This window comes from Lissotriton vulgaris, chromosome 2_1 (genome assembly GCF_964263255.1).
Source record: "Lissotriton vulgaris chromosome 2_1, aLisVul1.2, whole genome shotgun sequence".
NCBI classification, from domain to species: Eukaryota; Metazoa; Chordata; class Amphibia; order Caudata; family Salamandridae; genus Lissotriton; species Lissotriton vulgaris.
This window is the reverse complement of record NC_141687.1, coordinates 463,176,754-463,193,092: the sequence shown is the minus strand read 5'-3', so window position 1 is coordinate 463,193,092 and position 16,339 is coordinate 463,176,754. Positions and strand designations below refer to the sequence as shown.

General features: G+C 48.4%; 1 protein-coding gene across 2 annotated transcripts in view; it reads left to right on the top strand.

Annotated features, from left to right (window-relative positions):
• INPP1 (inositol polyphosphate-1-phosphatase) overlaps window positions 1–16,339 on the top strand; it is a 132,049-nt gene that overhangs the window by 35,017 nt on the left and 80,693 nt on the right. The gene's annotated exons all lie outside the window — the stretch shown is intronic.

Below are 16,339 nucleotides of genomic sequence, written 5' to 3'. Positions count from 1 at the left end.
ACCCTTCACTGATTTTGATGTAACTTCAAAGAGACTTGGTATGGTTCTTTCGCAGTCTCATCATTTCAGAACTGCAGCTTTTTCAATTTTATATACAACGAAGTCATAGTTGCTTATCTTATTCAACTAATAACCATTGACAAAGCCAATAGTCCTGGCTTGTTGTAAGTGTAATTTTCCTTGTTGTATTATATATCTGGAGGCAATGACAGATGCAGCAAAATACCAGTTGGGCTGTGCACTATGCTAAGCACAGATTTTTTTTTACCGGTTTTTAAGCCACGTCACTTTGAGAGACCCCTCACCGCCTGCTTTTCATCCCACTTAAAGACTTGGAAATTACCCCTATCCTAACCATGGTCATGGACTCTGATTCTCATAGAAATATAATCCAAAGCCAAGATGGAAGGGTTTAAGTCAGTCTGCATTGGTCAGACCTCTGGGGAGGGGAGTGGGTATGCAAGGTGAAATAGCCGGTCCCCTGGAATAGATGTTCTGGACCTGTGATCTTCCTGGCTGGGCAGAGTTACAGAAAACAAAGGGCTGGGTGACTGCGTGGATTTGGATGGGTGGTTTGTTGCCTGCCTTCCTTCCTAGGCCCCAGGGCCACTGAAAGCCTTGGTCCAGTCCATGATTCCTTCCTCATAGGCTCTTTTCTACACCATTGGGCCTCTTGCTGCAACAGTGAAGAGGAAAGCTCTTTTCTGATGATTTTCACAGTAACATCAGGCGAAATAAAGTGATCTTTGCTTACTTCTCTTCCTGTGCAGTGTCTCTCCCTTCTTTCTCGGAATAGATAGTGAATTTCCAGCTCTGTTGAGTAGGCAAAATTAAAAGGACAGCGAGGTTATGTGAATGCGACAGTGAGATGTAAAGTAAAGTGAGGAGGAAGGTAGAGATAGGTGAGATCAGGAGACATATAAGGTAGAAGGAGAATGGTGATGTGTGCTGAAAGAAAGATATGCAGAGGTAAAAAGAGGGAGCAAGTAGATAGAAAAAGGGAGGCAGAGTAGCAGCTAAGATTCTGGAGTAAGGTAGATAAGTAGAGAGAGCGAGAGATTGGGTTAATGAAATGTAAAGAGAGGGGCTCGGTACACAGAGGGCCAAATGTATGACTCTTTTTTGCGTCCGCAAGCGGGAGATCCTCCCGTGTACGACTGCAGAAAAGGGTAATGGCATGTACAAATTATATTTTGGGAGTCACTGACTAGCAAAATAGCATTTGCGACTCCCGCTATTAGGAAGGGGCGTCTCTTCCTAATAGTGAGTCACCATGCCATGTACAATTGTTTTGCAACCACGTTTGCGGCCGCAAAACACTCGCAGTTTACCTACTTCTAGTAGGTGGCAAACCACTCGCAAACGGGAATGGGTCCCCAGGGGACCTCTTCCCCTTTGTGGGTATATGAGAAAATATTTTTACGAGCAGGCAGTGGTCCCAGGGACCACTGCCTGCCATTAAAATAATGAAACTTGAAAGTTTCATTTAACTTTTTTAAATGCATCCCGTTTTCCTTTAAGGAAAACGGGATGCATTAAAAAAAAACAGCTTTATTTAAAAGCAGTCCTAGACATGGTGGTCTGCTGACCCCAGCAGGCCACCATCCCTGGGAGTGCTAGGTATTCCTAATGGTGTCGCGAATTGTGACAGCCTCATCAATATTCATGAAGCATGCAATTGCGACCCCATTAGGAATCTCTAACAGTGTCTGAGACACTGTTATACATCCCAATTTACGAGTCGCAAATTGCAAGTCACAAATGTGACACAATTTGCGAGTCGCAAATTGGAGGGTCGCACATCTGGCCCAGAGGGATGAGATGAGAGAAAGGTAATGTAGGAAGAGCGTTTACTTAGAGAGAGCTAAAGATGGAGGGCTGTAGATGAATACAGGCAAAAAGAAGAGATAGAAGCAAAGAGAAATGCTAGCTAGACACAGTGGTGAGGTGGAGAGAGGGGTGGAACGAGGAATAGAGTATATAAAGATAGGTTAGGTAAAGTGGGCAGTGAAATAGAAAGAAAGGTAGATTGAGGGGGTAAAAGTTACTTTTTTTTATTATTTACAGAAAAGAGGTTACGATATACATGTGTGAGGTAGAGAAAGAGGGGAGATTCAGACTGAGGAAGAGTGAGAGTGTGAGGAAGAACCTGAGAGGTGATGTAGAGAGATTTAAAAAGAAAGAGGCTGAGGAGATGTGTGGAAAGGTGCTTCAGAGATACATTTGTAAGAGAGATAAAAGGCAATAATAGTTTGAAAAGTGGGCTAGATGTAGAAAAAGGGGATTAGTAGTAAAGGGGTAAGGTTGTGAGAGAGGTGATGCAGAGGGACTACAGTTAAAAAGAAGTGCAGAGGTTAGACAGTGATCAAATGAGGGCAATAGAGAGACTGGGTATTGAGAGAAAGAGAAATGTGGGGGGCAAAAAGATATGCTAGTGTACGATAAATTAAGTAGAGAGAGGTGAAAAAGAGGATGGAGAAAGGTAGAGGTGAGGCAGAGATGGAGTGGTGGGATAAAGAAATAGATACGGTTGAAAAAGCGGTAAAGTCGATGGGGAGACAGACAGGACATTGAGATGGAAAGGAGTGTGAGGTGCAGAGTAAGGGGTGAGGTAGAGATGGATTAGGGAGGAAGAGATGTAGAGAAAGGCACAGATAGTAGAAGAGAGAGGTAGAAAACCGGTGCGATACAGAGAGATGTATTTGAAAGAGATACGTGAGGTAGACAGAAATGTGGTAAAAGGGGCTTCATGAGAAATTTAGTGGTAGGTACTTAGATGTCAGTGAAGAGAGAGGGAAAGAAAAGGAGTGCAGTAGAAGAGCTGAGGTCAAGTAAGCATTGAGATATGAGTCAGAGGGATAGCTGATGCCTAGAAAGAGAAGTAGAGAGTAATAAGAGGTGACTTAAAGATAGTCAGGGGGGTAGATAGATATGGGCGGGGATTTAGTTACTGGCGAGGCACACAAAGATAGGTAGAAAGAGGAATGAAGTAACAACAGGTGAAGAAAAATGAGAGGGGAAGGTATAGAGCAGCCTTCTCATATAAATAGATTGTGAGCTACTGGTAGCTCTCCACATACATATGAGTAGCGTTACTGCATGCAGCCCAGACTTCTGAATTAGACACTATTACTTGATTGAATCAATATATGCATACCACAATTGAGAGGGTGTATTTGAGATTAAAATGTGTGTATGTTCAGAACTCGTTAGCTGATGTTTTGAGAATAATTGCTCAATTTTCAAAACATATTTAAAACCGATATTTCAGTGATTAAAAATGTGGTACATTGCACCTACAGATGCTATTTATTACCCCCTTTGAGGCATTCAAAATTGATAAAGTCTTTTTAACATTGCTACTAGCAGTTCTGGCTGATACTCAGGTGATCCATGCAAGTCATCTTGCATATGGGGGCCACTAATGTAATCTTGTCTGGCGTGGTCACTATTGCAACACTAATAATATTAGTAGCTCAGGATGATTTTCATTCAACAGAAGTAGGTTTTGTCACAGAAAAGGTTGGAGACCTCTGGCATGGAGAGGTGCAAGGGAAACAGCAAGAGGTAAGGCGAAGAGCAAGTTAGAGGGGGTAGACAAAAATAGAGATCTGTAAAGAAGGGTGAAAGCAGATAGTGAGAGATGCTAGAGCAAATGATTGGTGAGGAGAGACACATAGGCCGACAGAAAGGTAGTAAGTGCTGAGGAATGAGTAAACAGAGAGACTGTATCAGAGATAGACACAAAGGGAGAGAAACAGAGTGTTATAAATAGTCATCAGAGCTGAGAAAAAAGAAAGTGAGAGATAATTTTATCAGGAGGGACTTGGAAAGTTGTGGCCTTTGCAATATTCTGAACTGCCCATTTCTTAAAACGTCTCTGACTATTTTTCTTCTCTTGCTTTTTGGAGAGTCAGGACAGTGACCCAGGCATAGGGAGGTGAGGCAGGCAGCTTGAATGCCCCCAACTGCTGGAGATGGCATGATACCCACAATCATTGCACAACATTATTAAGACCCTTTTTAGATAGAGACTCTTAACTGCAGGTTCTTCGCCTTAGAATATCCCCCTGGTGCCAGACTTGATCTGAAAAAGCGTGAGCAGTACCTATGCATGCCGATCGGTGGCATTGATCGGTTCCACATCGAAAGAGATGTTGCGGTGCCCATATGAACACCACCCTGGCACTCTGACATCAGTTCTTTTCCGCACCAACAGCACGGATGCAGAGCGCTACCTCTATAACGTTTTATTGCATTTTCAATGTACCTCGTCAGTAAGTATCCAACAGATCGGTTGCGCATAAGAAAATAGCACATTACACAAATTGAGACATCTGCAAGGTACATTTGGTAAACAAAACATTCGTAACAACTGAAACTTCACGCTGACTGTCCCCGTTCCCCAATATAGGCATACATCATTGACAACCTGTACACAAAAAATAAAAAGGCCGGACAAAATAGCCAAGAAGATGGCCATTAACACCCAGTATATGTAGGTTCTTACAGGGATTACAAGGGAAGTGGGGTCGATCTATACCCCGGTAAGTAGCCCATCTGGACTAAATTTTCCTGTGTTTTTGTGGGCAACCCCGTGCCTGAAAACTGCAATTTCTGCCCCCATGCAAGTGTCAAGCGCCCCTCGCCACTTTCCCATTGTCGGTGGGGAAGTTCCTTTCCAGAGCTGGGCGTTATCACGATTGGAAATCGTGAGTGCTAGAAAAAGTAAATGTTGCTTATACCTGTTCACCCCCCTATATCCGCTGTACTATGTAGAAGAAACAATCGGGGGTCCAGCGGGAGGTCCCATGACAGTACTTCCTTAAGACCGGTCTGAACCCTACGCCAAAAGTGCTGTATAGCAGGGCAGCCCCACACCGTATGGAAAATTACCCTTCTTCCTGGTCATAGCATAGGCACTCTGGGGAGGTAATACCTCCCATCTTCCAAAGACGAAGGCATGTTTAATATATACTATGGACAAATTTGAACTGGATAAACCGCTATCTAGAGGACACCGCAGTGCCTCTACGGCTAGTTATGGCCTCCGCCCAATCATCGTCAGTCAGTTCCGGGATGTCATCCTGCCATGCCCTATGAGTCTTGTGAAGGGTCGGCTGGCATGCGTAGTCTGTGTTTGGTAAACCTGTCGTATTTTGTTAGTGCCCAAATCCCCCATAAGGAGGTGGCCCTCCAGCGGGTGAAATTCTGGGAGAGTGTATATATGCCTGATCGTAGGGGTGCGCGCATGGCAGAGTTGGAGATATTTATAAAATTGAGTTTTATTAAGTCAAAACTCTTCCTGTAACTACTGGAAAGATTTGTGTTGTGCCTCGCATGATATTGCCTAAAGTGGAGATGCCGATGAGGTCCCACTGGTGGAACCCCCTCAAAGCTGTCACCTGACTCAGATAGTTGCCCTGCAACAATGGCGTAGCCTGGGTCAGGCGCCCCCGCCAGCACCTCCGCCGAACCATGTACCTCCACAATCGAATCGTTGTTTGACTGGCGTGAGGCAGAGAATCAAGCTTCTGTGTACCGTTAAGCAACTGTAATAGAGGGGTCCCCGCCAGTGCTGCGTGTTCTAGGGCATATGCTGGGTCGGTAGGTGAGTTGTACCACCAGTCATTTATTACCAAGAAATGAGAAGCTGCATAAAGTGAGTATACGTCGGCGGCAGCTATACCACCACAATAGGAGGATTGTATACAAATCTGCAGGGCCACTCTTACCGCGCCCACCACCCCAGAGGACGGTATTAAGTATAGTATTGATTCGCGCAAACCAGGACCGCAGAATGTAATACGGAACATTTTGGAGTTGATAGAGCATCCTGGGTAAAGAGACCATCTTAACAATAGCCGACTGCCTGTACAGCGAGAGATGCAGAAAAGACCAACATTTTCGAAAAGTTGCCTGTGACAAGGAGGGGAGTAATATTTCTTTACCAGGACGTCTTGTGGCAGGGAGAAACATATGCCCCCAGATATTGGAAGTCGTCTGTAGCATGTCTAATCTGAGATGCCCAAGTGCCCCCACCCTGCTGCCCACAGACTGGGAATAATACAGATTTGGAAGAGTTCGTTTGAAGGCCGGTGGTCTGGCCAAAGACGAGAAGTATCTGTGAAATACATGGGCCCGATATCTATAGGTCAGAGATTTAAAAAAAAAAAAATAGAACATCGTCAGCATAAAATTTTATACGATCCGATTGTGAATTAGGCCATTCAAAAAGCCGGAGCACCGGATCACGGCGAACCCATATCGCCAGGGGCTCCACCGCCAAAGCAAATAAGAGCGAAGACAAGGGGCATCCCTGACATGTGCTACGGCCAATGGGGAAGGGGGGCGAAGACTGGTCGGCGACACAGACCGAAGCCATGGGCTTAGTATGCCTGAAACCGCAGCCGAAATTACAGGCTACTAGCAGCTGAAATAAATACTCCCAACTCAGGGAATCGAAAGCCTTGTTTATGTCAGCGAGGATCATAGCCGCAGGACGTCTCAGGGACCAGCGCCATAGCGTTCTGGACCCCGCGAATATTATGGCGGGTGGCGCGATGTGGCATAAAACCAGATTGGTCCAAGTGGACCAGCTCCTGGATGCAGGTTCGTAGGTGATCTGATAATACCGTCCCCAAGAGTTTGGGATCAAAATTGATCAGGGAAATCGGGCGGTATGAGGATGGATCTTCTGGAGGGCGACCTGGTTTTAAAAAGAGAACTATCTCCACCTGGCGCCAGTCCCGGGGCAATAACTGCCCTTGAGGGCCTCATGTATTGTGTCCAGCATATGCGGATCCAATGTAGACATATGAGAATGGAGAAATTCCATGGGAAAAACATTGGGACGAGAAGCCCGGCCGGGCCGCATCACCGATAACGCCGCTGTTAGGTCCTCTACCATAATGGGGTAATCCAAGGGATCCCGCATTTGGTCGGTCAGTCTCCGGGGTGGGGGGGGGGGGGGGGGGGATCACAAAGAAACTCTACTATAGTCTCCTCTGAAAGTTGTTCCCTCTGTGTGTATAGTGTGGCAAAGTAACGCGCCAATTCAGTGACCACAGCTGTAGGGGAGGGATGTAATTCACCATCGTCACCTTCAATGATTGAAACCACTGTTGGGACGTTCCCTTTTTGACAGAGTCGATGTATCATTTTGCTCAATTTGTCCCCCACTGGTATATTCGATATTGCGATGCCAGCTATATGTCTTTAGCCTCCTCCATAAGGTGTTGATGTAACCGTTGGTGCGTGAGAGAGAGAGGTCACCATAGAGGGTAGGACTAGGGTCCGATGTTCCTATGTGTATTGTGTCTCGAGTGGAGCACATTGGCCTGCAAGCTCCGTCCGCTGGGCAGAGCGCTTACGCTTAACATTTGTCCGGTAGCTAATGTCTACTCCTCTGAGAGTGGCCTTACATGGCTCCCTAAAGCCCTTTGGTAGGGACAGAGTCAGTGTTCATGGTAAGGTAGTCTTGAAGTGCATCTTCAAGACACTCTTGGTAGTCGGGATCTCGAAGGTGCCAGGGGGACATTCGCCATCGAAAGAGGGGCTTCGGTATGTGCAAGTGAAGTATCGCTATCTGACAACCCCCTAGGGAGATGGGAAGCCTGAGAAAACCTATGGATGTAAATTCGTGGCACATGGGTCATGCATCATAGATCAGTAGGATGATGGTCTCACCATATATCTGCCCATCCCAGGGTACCAGCCAGCAACGATAATTTAGAGGAGAAGGCTGAGGAGCCAACATCAGTTCCACAACTCCTATCGGACAGTGCCATTGTGTTGTTTCAATCCCATCCCAGAATAGACAGGCCCTCCGGAAGCTTGCCCCACTGGCGGGTAATTTTGTCTACAAATGTACGACCCAAATACTGCGTAAAGTGAGTGGTTCCCCATAGAGTGAACCAGACAAAAGGACGTATCGCCCTCCAGGGTCTATCCACTACTTAGTGTGAAGATATGGAACTCGGCAATAAATCAGAATGGCTGTTTCTCTGGAACCCCCGGTGAACCCTGCATGATACACCTGCTGATAGCCAAACCTAGCTAGGCATGGGGTCTTATTACCCAGTAAGTGAGTCTCCTGCAGGAGGAGAATGTCGGCACCGTAGCGTTTGGCTTGTCTCATGATAGGCCCTCGCTTTATTTTATTAAGCTGTCCCTGGACATTCCATGTAACTACAGTTAACTCCATCATGTGAGAAGTTACTGACTGGGCGGCCATAGATAAAGTGGGGAGACAAAATATAGTAGTCAGCCTAGTGGTGCGTGGGACATGTGTCTGCGTGTGTAACAAAAACGAGAACTACAAAACTCTTAACACCCGAAAACACCCATCCCCCCCAACCATCCTACCCCCATCCTGACCTGATACCCCCTGGAAATCAGACCATCTGTTGCGGCAGGACAAAGCCTAAGACCCTAAATGTAGGTCCCAGAACCCTCCCTCCAATGGATCCCGACAACCCATAAACCCTTGACAGTGGGGTACTCGTGTCCCGATCAGTTCAACCATAGTGGAGCGCATCCACCTCTTCTCGTTACTGGATAGGCGGAGTAGTTCAGAACTGTGCCAAATCCGCTACAGACTATTAGAAGCCATGCAGGCGAAGGAAAAGTAAAGAAGAGTGTTCGTCGAAGGCGTTCGTCGAGATGATCCAGATCGATGTCGTGGCTTGGATTGCTCCCTGCGTGACCTATTCGTTTTGGGAGCTTCTGGATGAGTCTGAATCCAGCGGCGGCGGGTAGTGAAGTTTCAAGTGCACCCGTTCCAGACCAAGCAAAGACTGCTTCAGGGGAGTCAAATAAATATGTCTTGAGAGTTATACACCACCCGGAGTCTGGCTGGGTACAACAGCATGTAGGAGATATTGAGGTCTCATAAGCATTTCTTCGCTGCCGTAAAGGATTGTCGCTGCTGCTGTACCAGGCGAGTGTAGTCCGGGAAAATCATTATAGGCTTGGAGTCAAAGAGGAGTGCTTCCCTGTGTGATCGTGCATACTGTACCAGCTCGTCCCTATCGGCATAGTTGAGCAGCCTAGTGATTACCGGCCGCGGCGCCTCTCCAGGCGGGGGCCGCCTTGTGGGCGCCCGATGAGCCCTCTCGACCACGAAGCACGTGGAGAGCATTTTGGCAAGCAGCAGATCCTTGAGCCACGAGGCGAGGAAGCGATTCATGGAATTACCTCTGCATCCTTCCAGGAAAACGATGTAGCGTAAGTTATTGTGCCGTGCACGGCCTTCTGCGTCCACCGAGTCGCTAGTTCTTGGGATATGGCCATCAATTTATTGACGCGCTGCTGGAAAGTCGTGACATTATCCTCAACCGTGGACACACACGTCTCGGCTCCGGTAATCTGCTCTACCGCTTTCTTCAAGTCCCGACGTAACAAAAAGAAACTTCCATGCCCACGGTACCTATCTTAGCCTCTAGTACGTCTTTTGCATCAGTGATGGCCGCCAGCAGGGCCACATTATCTGGCAAAGGGCCAGGTGGGGGGACGCCACTGGCAGACATGGCATACTGGTCCAGGGTGCTCTGCTTCTGACCCGAGGCAGTGGGTTTGTCTTTCCCCATCTCAGCCAACGGCGCGGCCTCCGGCTAGAAATTCTGGGAGGTATGCAACTGGTCTCAAGATCGCGACCACACCAATCCGCCACACCGGGGTCACCAGAGAGGGCACACCTGGCCTGTCCTCAATGGAAATCCCCACTGCAAGGTCACAAGCCACACCAGGCCTAGCCCAGCCGCCTCCGCACCCCGTAGTGGGAAACCAAGTAGGGTCCTCTAACGGGACCCATTGCGCAGGACCACCAGCCCACCACTCCCCCCCTGTAAAATCCGCACCGCAAGGCAGACCTCCGTGTCCCACAGAGCTCGGGCACACTGTGGGTCCAATGCTGACTGGATGTCGTGCTGTGTGGCCTCTGTCCCTCACCAGTCAGGCGGTGTCTCCAGGCAGTATTCCAAAGCCCCCGGGGGGGGGGTTCCACAAGAATATCTCACGGTCCACTGATGTCGCAGCAGGGATCTAGATGAAAGCCGTGAGCGTGTCACCTCCATCTGGGTACGGCTGGTGTGGGCTCCAGGTCTCAGGCGCCACCGCACCTCCTACCCGCCACAGGGACACCACTGGCTACCACCAGCTCCTAGGCACCACACCCCGGGGGAAGCCCAAGCACGCAACAAAGGAAGCCCCGATACATGGGGACCCACCCCTGAAACCCCAACGTCAGGGACCGATGCAGCAGCCCTGCGAGCCGAGCCCCGCCCGGACCAACCCGCGGCTCCAGCAACAGTGGGCCGATCCGCGATGCCCTTCCGGGACTAGCGCCCAGCCGCAAAGGGAGCGTCCCGCAATAGCCACCCCGGCAGGACAGGAGCAGACTCACCCGCAGCATGGCACTGGACCCCTTGTGCCGCCTGGCTCCTCGCCTTTGGGCAGGCTCTGGTTCTGGTCCCCCCGGCCGTGAATGCTGCCCAGCTTTTCCGTGCCCAGCATCGAGGATCCCAAAACGGGTGCAGGAGTCATATCCAGCATGTGGTCCAGTCCCCCACTCCTCTGCGTGCAGCAGCCTCCAACCCAATTTATCACGCCCTTCACCTTGCACTGTCATTCCATTGGCGGCAGGATTTGGTACCACCTGCCTAAATGGAGCAACATATAACCTTCGACAGGTGGGTGCTCCAAATTGTGCCAAAGGGCTATGCTCTCCCATTAATGGAAACTCCTCCATCCTTGCCACCATACCCGAAACAACTGATGGAGGACCATATTGTGTTGCTCCATCAAGAAGTGCAGGCTTTGTTGGCTAAAGGAACTATCGAGAGGGTTTCAGTACTGGAGAAAGGCGTGGTGGCTATTCCTGCTACTTCCTGGTGCCGAAAAAGGATGGAGGCCTCCATCCCATTCTCTTCATCCCTTTCTGTGGAGAGAGAAATTCAGGATGATCATGTACGATCAAGGTCTGTCTGCCCTAGACCCTGTAAACTAGATGGTAGCCTTGGGCTTTCAGGATGCATACTTCCTCATCCCCATCCTGCAGGCATTACCTGCAGTTCATGTGGGCCACAGGCATTTCTAGTTTGCTGTGCTCCCCCCTTCGGTCTTACCAGTGTCCTCCGAGTGTTCGCGAAAGTGATGACAGTGGTTGCAGCACATCTTCGGAGGTCTTCCCCTACCTCGTCAACAGGCTGCTAAAAGCGGGCTCACATGAGGCAGTTGTCACCGACCTCCAAACTAGCGTTTGCACCGCTGTGGTTCACTATCATCATGCCGAAGTCATATCTGACACCTTCTCAGACACTCCCTTTGATCAGAGCCATTCTGGATAAAGTGCAGTCCTTGACCATCCTCTGGAGAGGAGACACCTGGATCTTCGGGCTATGATTCTGATGTTTTAGCCTTAATCCTGGATTTCTGTAATACGGACCCTGAGGCTGCTGGTCTGGTGGCTTCCAGAATCTTGCTATTGAAGCATGGCAGATGACATATGTGGGCTCTGCAGTGGGACCTGAGGTCCCAGTGGGTACAACACTAGGATAACCTCATAAATCTGTCAAGATTTTGAAAGAGCCTGCAAGAAATATGCAGTGGTGGCTGACAGAGCGCGATTGAGTCAACCCAGAGCTGACAGTGGTGACCAGTGAATCACTTCTGGGCTGGGTTTGAACTTGGGAGAGTTGGAGAGCTCTCTGGTCTCCTGCGAGGTTCTGCTCCATGACAATCTGCTGGAGTTGAGAGCTATCCACCTGGCATAAAAAACATCCTCCCATCCATCAAGGGAAGGCTTGTTCAGGTGTTCACAGAGAACACCTTGCAACAAACCAGATCAATTGGGGTCATGGACCTTGTGCCTGGAGACCCTGTGCCTTTGAACTTGGCTGGAGCGCAGGACATCTTCCTGATTGTGCAGCACCTGGTGGGTTTTCTGAACACCAGTGTGGACAAACTGTCTGTGCCTTGCAAATCACAAATGTTGACTAAATCTGGTGGTGGAGCAAGGTTTCTTCCAAGAATGGGGAGAACCTTTTCTCAATCTGCTCGCTAAAGATGAGAAAGCGCATTGTCAGTTCTTCTCTTTTTTCGAGTTACCAAGATGTCTCATGATCCAAGACATATTCTGCCTCGAAGGAAACTGGACTCCTGTGTGCCTCTCAACCAATACCAATACAGCTCATACCTGGAATTTTTAAGATTTGGCCCAAGACATCTTGATGGCTATGGATTGGGCTTTGAGAGTATGGCATCCTGAACACCTGAGCATGAGCATCAGTCCTCTTATCAGGCTGCCCCTTTGAGAGGAGCTCCTGTCTGTTGCAACAAAAGGGCCGGATTCTGCTCCTGGTTTTGCAAACTCTCCACCTTCATGGATGGAGATTGAGCGGCGACTGTTGATGGTTTTTGATCTTCCTCCCATGTTCTCTAATGTCACCTTGGCAGCCAAACATTCCTCCACTAAGCCTGTAGATGTCTGCTGTTGTAATACAATTGTGGGTTGGTGTTCATCATGCTATGTGAACCCCCTTTCTGCATCTCTGTTGGAGGCGTTGCTATTTGTTTTATCTTTAGCCCGGCAAGGTCTTGCCCTAAGCACTATTGAGGATTTCCTGTTGGCTATTTTGACTTTCATGCGGCTGCTAGATCAACCCTCCCTGTTCAAGTCACCAGTTGTGACTCTTTTTCTGAAAGATTTGTAACGTGTTCCCTCGTACCATTTAGTGATGCCCCAGTGGAACCTGAGTTTGATCTTCACGTTTCTCATGTGTTCTCACTTTGATCCCCTACATATATGTTCTCTGTGGCTCTTGATCATCAAGACAGTTTTCCTGGTGGCCATTACTTCAGCCGGGGAGCTGGGGGGTGGATGTGAGAGGGGAGGGGATGTGAGAGGGAAGGGGTCAGTGAGCTTCAAGCTCTGTCAGTTCACTCTCTGTACATCAGCTTTGTTCCTGATAAACTGTTCCTTAGGATGCGTGTTTCTTTCCCACCGAAAGTGGTCACCCCCTTTCATGTCCGTCAGAGTATCACCCAGTCTACATTTTTCGCTCCACCTCTACCTTCTAAAGAGGAGGAGAGACTCCATAGCCTGGGCCCTAAGAGAGCTCTCTTTTTCAACATTGATTACACCAAGACCATTAGGTGGACGGTCAGCTCTGCAACAGGGTCACTGGAACAAAGAAAGGCAAGGCTGTGCAGAAACGGACTATCTCTCGATGGATTGTACTCTGCATTAGCTAAAAAGCAGCCTCCTGAGGACATGCAGGCCAATTCCACCAGGGTCAGGGCTGCTACCACGCATTGGCATGCAGAGTACCTGTCCTGGACATCTGCGAAGTCCCGACGTGGGTGTCACTCCACCCGTTCACAAAGCACTACTGCTTGGACAGTCAGGTCTGTCGAGATGAGCATTTCGCCCACTCAGTGCTGAAAGATATTTTTGTTTAAGCTAGTTTGCAGACCCTCTGTGGATATATTGCTTGGGTACTTTTTCTAAGGTGATGAATCTGCAGTTAGAAGCCTTTATCAGAAAAGCAAGTTACTTTCAGCAACGCCTATTTCTGGTAGAGTCTCTATCTAACCACAGAATGGTCACCACCCTCCCATCATCACCGCTCTTCACCTAAAAGATCCCTTTAGACACTGGGTCAGCATTGGTTTTTATATGGTTGAACGTTTTTACAGCAGAAGTGGTCACAAAAGAAACTGATAGGAGCGGACCGGAGGAAACACATACTTGGGACATCACTTCCGACATGGAGTACAAGATTTCCTAGATCCAGCCTGACACCTGGGAAGTATTCTAAGGTGAGGAATCTATGGTTAGGTAGATCCTCTACCAGAAAAGACATTATCAAAGGTAAGTTACTTGTACATTAGAAATTCAGGTATTGTCCCATTAAGTTATTACCAATGTGCATAGAAGTGTTCTTGCTGTCCTATTGAAGCACCTTTAAAGTGCCAGCTGCATAGAAGTGACAGTACTCAGTGAATGTGTTTTCCCCTTACCAACATGTGCTCCAGAGGTTGGGGAAGAGGTATGCTTTGCTTGATTCACTGCGGAGCTCTAGGATAAGTAGTAATGAATGCAGTGGGCTTGTGAACAGCCCATTGAAGACTCCCATGGTATGTTGGCTTAGTTACTAGTAATGTGCTCCAGCAAGAGGGCTCAATGAGCTGCGTTGCTGCTGATAGCTGCCTCGACCTGCAGGTGAAGTGTTTTAGGAAAAGAAAAACAAAATCATCCTGAGGTAGGAATATTGAGTACTTTTCAATTGGGCAAAAGTAACACTTCTTTAGACAGTACTTACAAAAATGCATAGCGGCCATCTTCTACAAATGCACACAGCAGATACAAATGTAAGCGTTTCAAATGTAGACCCAGCTGCAGTGCTTGTATCGCAAAAAATTAAAGCACATCACTTGCACACTCCCAGGAAGCGCAGCAGGTGAGGCGCAGGGGCCTTCGCCTCTTTCTCTCTCTTGTATGCACGTGCACACACAGCATTCTCTCCTCTCACCTTGTCACACCCTCTTTATCTCACCATTTCTCATCCTTCTTGTTCTCTTATTTTAACTCTTTCTCGTCCCTTATCTCTCAATCTCTCTTCCACTCACTTATGCTACCCCCTCTGCAACTTTACCTTGCCTGCTTCTTTACCACAATTCTACTTTTTCCTTCCAGCATTTTTTTCCAACCTTCACTCTTCATGACTTTCTCTGCTAATGACTCTTTCCATAGCCTTGTCTCTGTCTTTTCTCCATCCTATCTCACACCTTACCCACTCCTTCAGACTCTTCTTTACCCTTTCTCTGCCCCTTACTTGTTAACTTCCCTCCCCTTGTTCCGTCCTCGGTTAGTCGCAAGGTCGGTGTGATTTGAGGGACAGCACTGCTGCAGGGCATGTGCAGAGAACCTGATGGGACTGGGACAAGGGCAGTGCAATGCAGGTGTATTACAAGCAGGCAAAGTTATGCAATGGCCCACCTCACATGGGCTCCAGCGAGGTTGCTCGGGAACCCACACCTATCATGCGGAGGGGTCAGGGAAAGGACACTACTGGCCTCATCCAGTGAGGAGAGGGGGAAAAATGGCGTTTTACAGCTGGGATCCAGAGATCCTGCTCCTACTCATTCCCCTTTCGTCGCTCAGGTTAATCTGCACACCACACATCCATAGGTGGTGTCCATAGGTGGTGTCCATAGGTGGTTCAAACCAGCCCGCTATGCTAATAGGCCGGTCTTGCAAGGGATGGGTAAGGATGCAGCCAGCCTCTACTATGAGGTGGGGAGGCTGCAAGATGCCATCTGTCCCTGTTGCAGGCTTCAAGAGAACACGCGTAGGCCCCAAAAGCCATTGGCGAAACCGGACAACACAGCTCACCCAAAACCTTTCATAATGGGTACCGCTGGATGAAAAACAATCCGCCCACAACTGGGCCTCAGGCATGGGCCCGCCGCCGCTGGTTGCTCGATGCCCGGTTTACCAATCCAACCCTATCATTTAGCATCTATGTCTCCAGAGTAGAATAAAGACCACTTCGTAGTGGCAGGTCCCTTTTTCCAAAAGGTGGGTCAGAGGTGGTGTAAAGTATGGTGTCTTCCAAAAAAGGGGTTCCAGTGCCTGAGGGCTGGTGATTGCGAACCAGCAGCCAATATGCTTCTAATGCTTACACCTGGATGTTAGCAGTGTAGGAACTGTTTTTACCCTCACTACCAAAATGAACGAAGGAATACATACTATGCGCCAACCTCCTTCCCTGGTGTTCGCCGGGCTCAGTAGGTTTTGCATTTCAACTAGGAACACAAGGCAATCTCTTTCATGAGGTGAGTCCTACCTACAACTCCCACAATTGCTTTCAAGTCCCAGAACATATGCAACTGCCCACTCAAGAAATGTTAACTCCGGCTGAGCCCTATAGATCTGCTCACATATTGGAATTACAGTAAGAGAGTGAGATAGAGCTGACACTCTGCATCCATCTGTTATTCTTCACACTGTGCTCTCTAGCTTGTCTTGTCCCTGATCCCTAATGTGGCTTTCTTTGATCTGGTAAAAAACAGAGATCTGGATTGTGGGCTGAGAGATACAAGGCCAGCAGGGAAACTAAGCAGCAGTGGCGGCTCCTCCACTGAGGCAGAGAAGAGTCGCACAGCTATTTTCCAGCAGTGTAAATAAAGGAAAAATAAAATGATAATAACTCGATGTTATCATCATTAAATTTTTTCCTGCTACAGTAGCTTTGTGTGCAGGGCTGCTCTGCTGACAGAGGAGCAGTGGGAGGAGAGGTGGGCACTCTGTAAGTACGCATGAATGCTTGGCCGG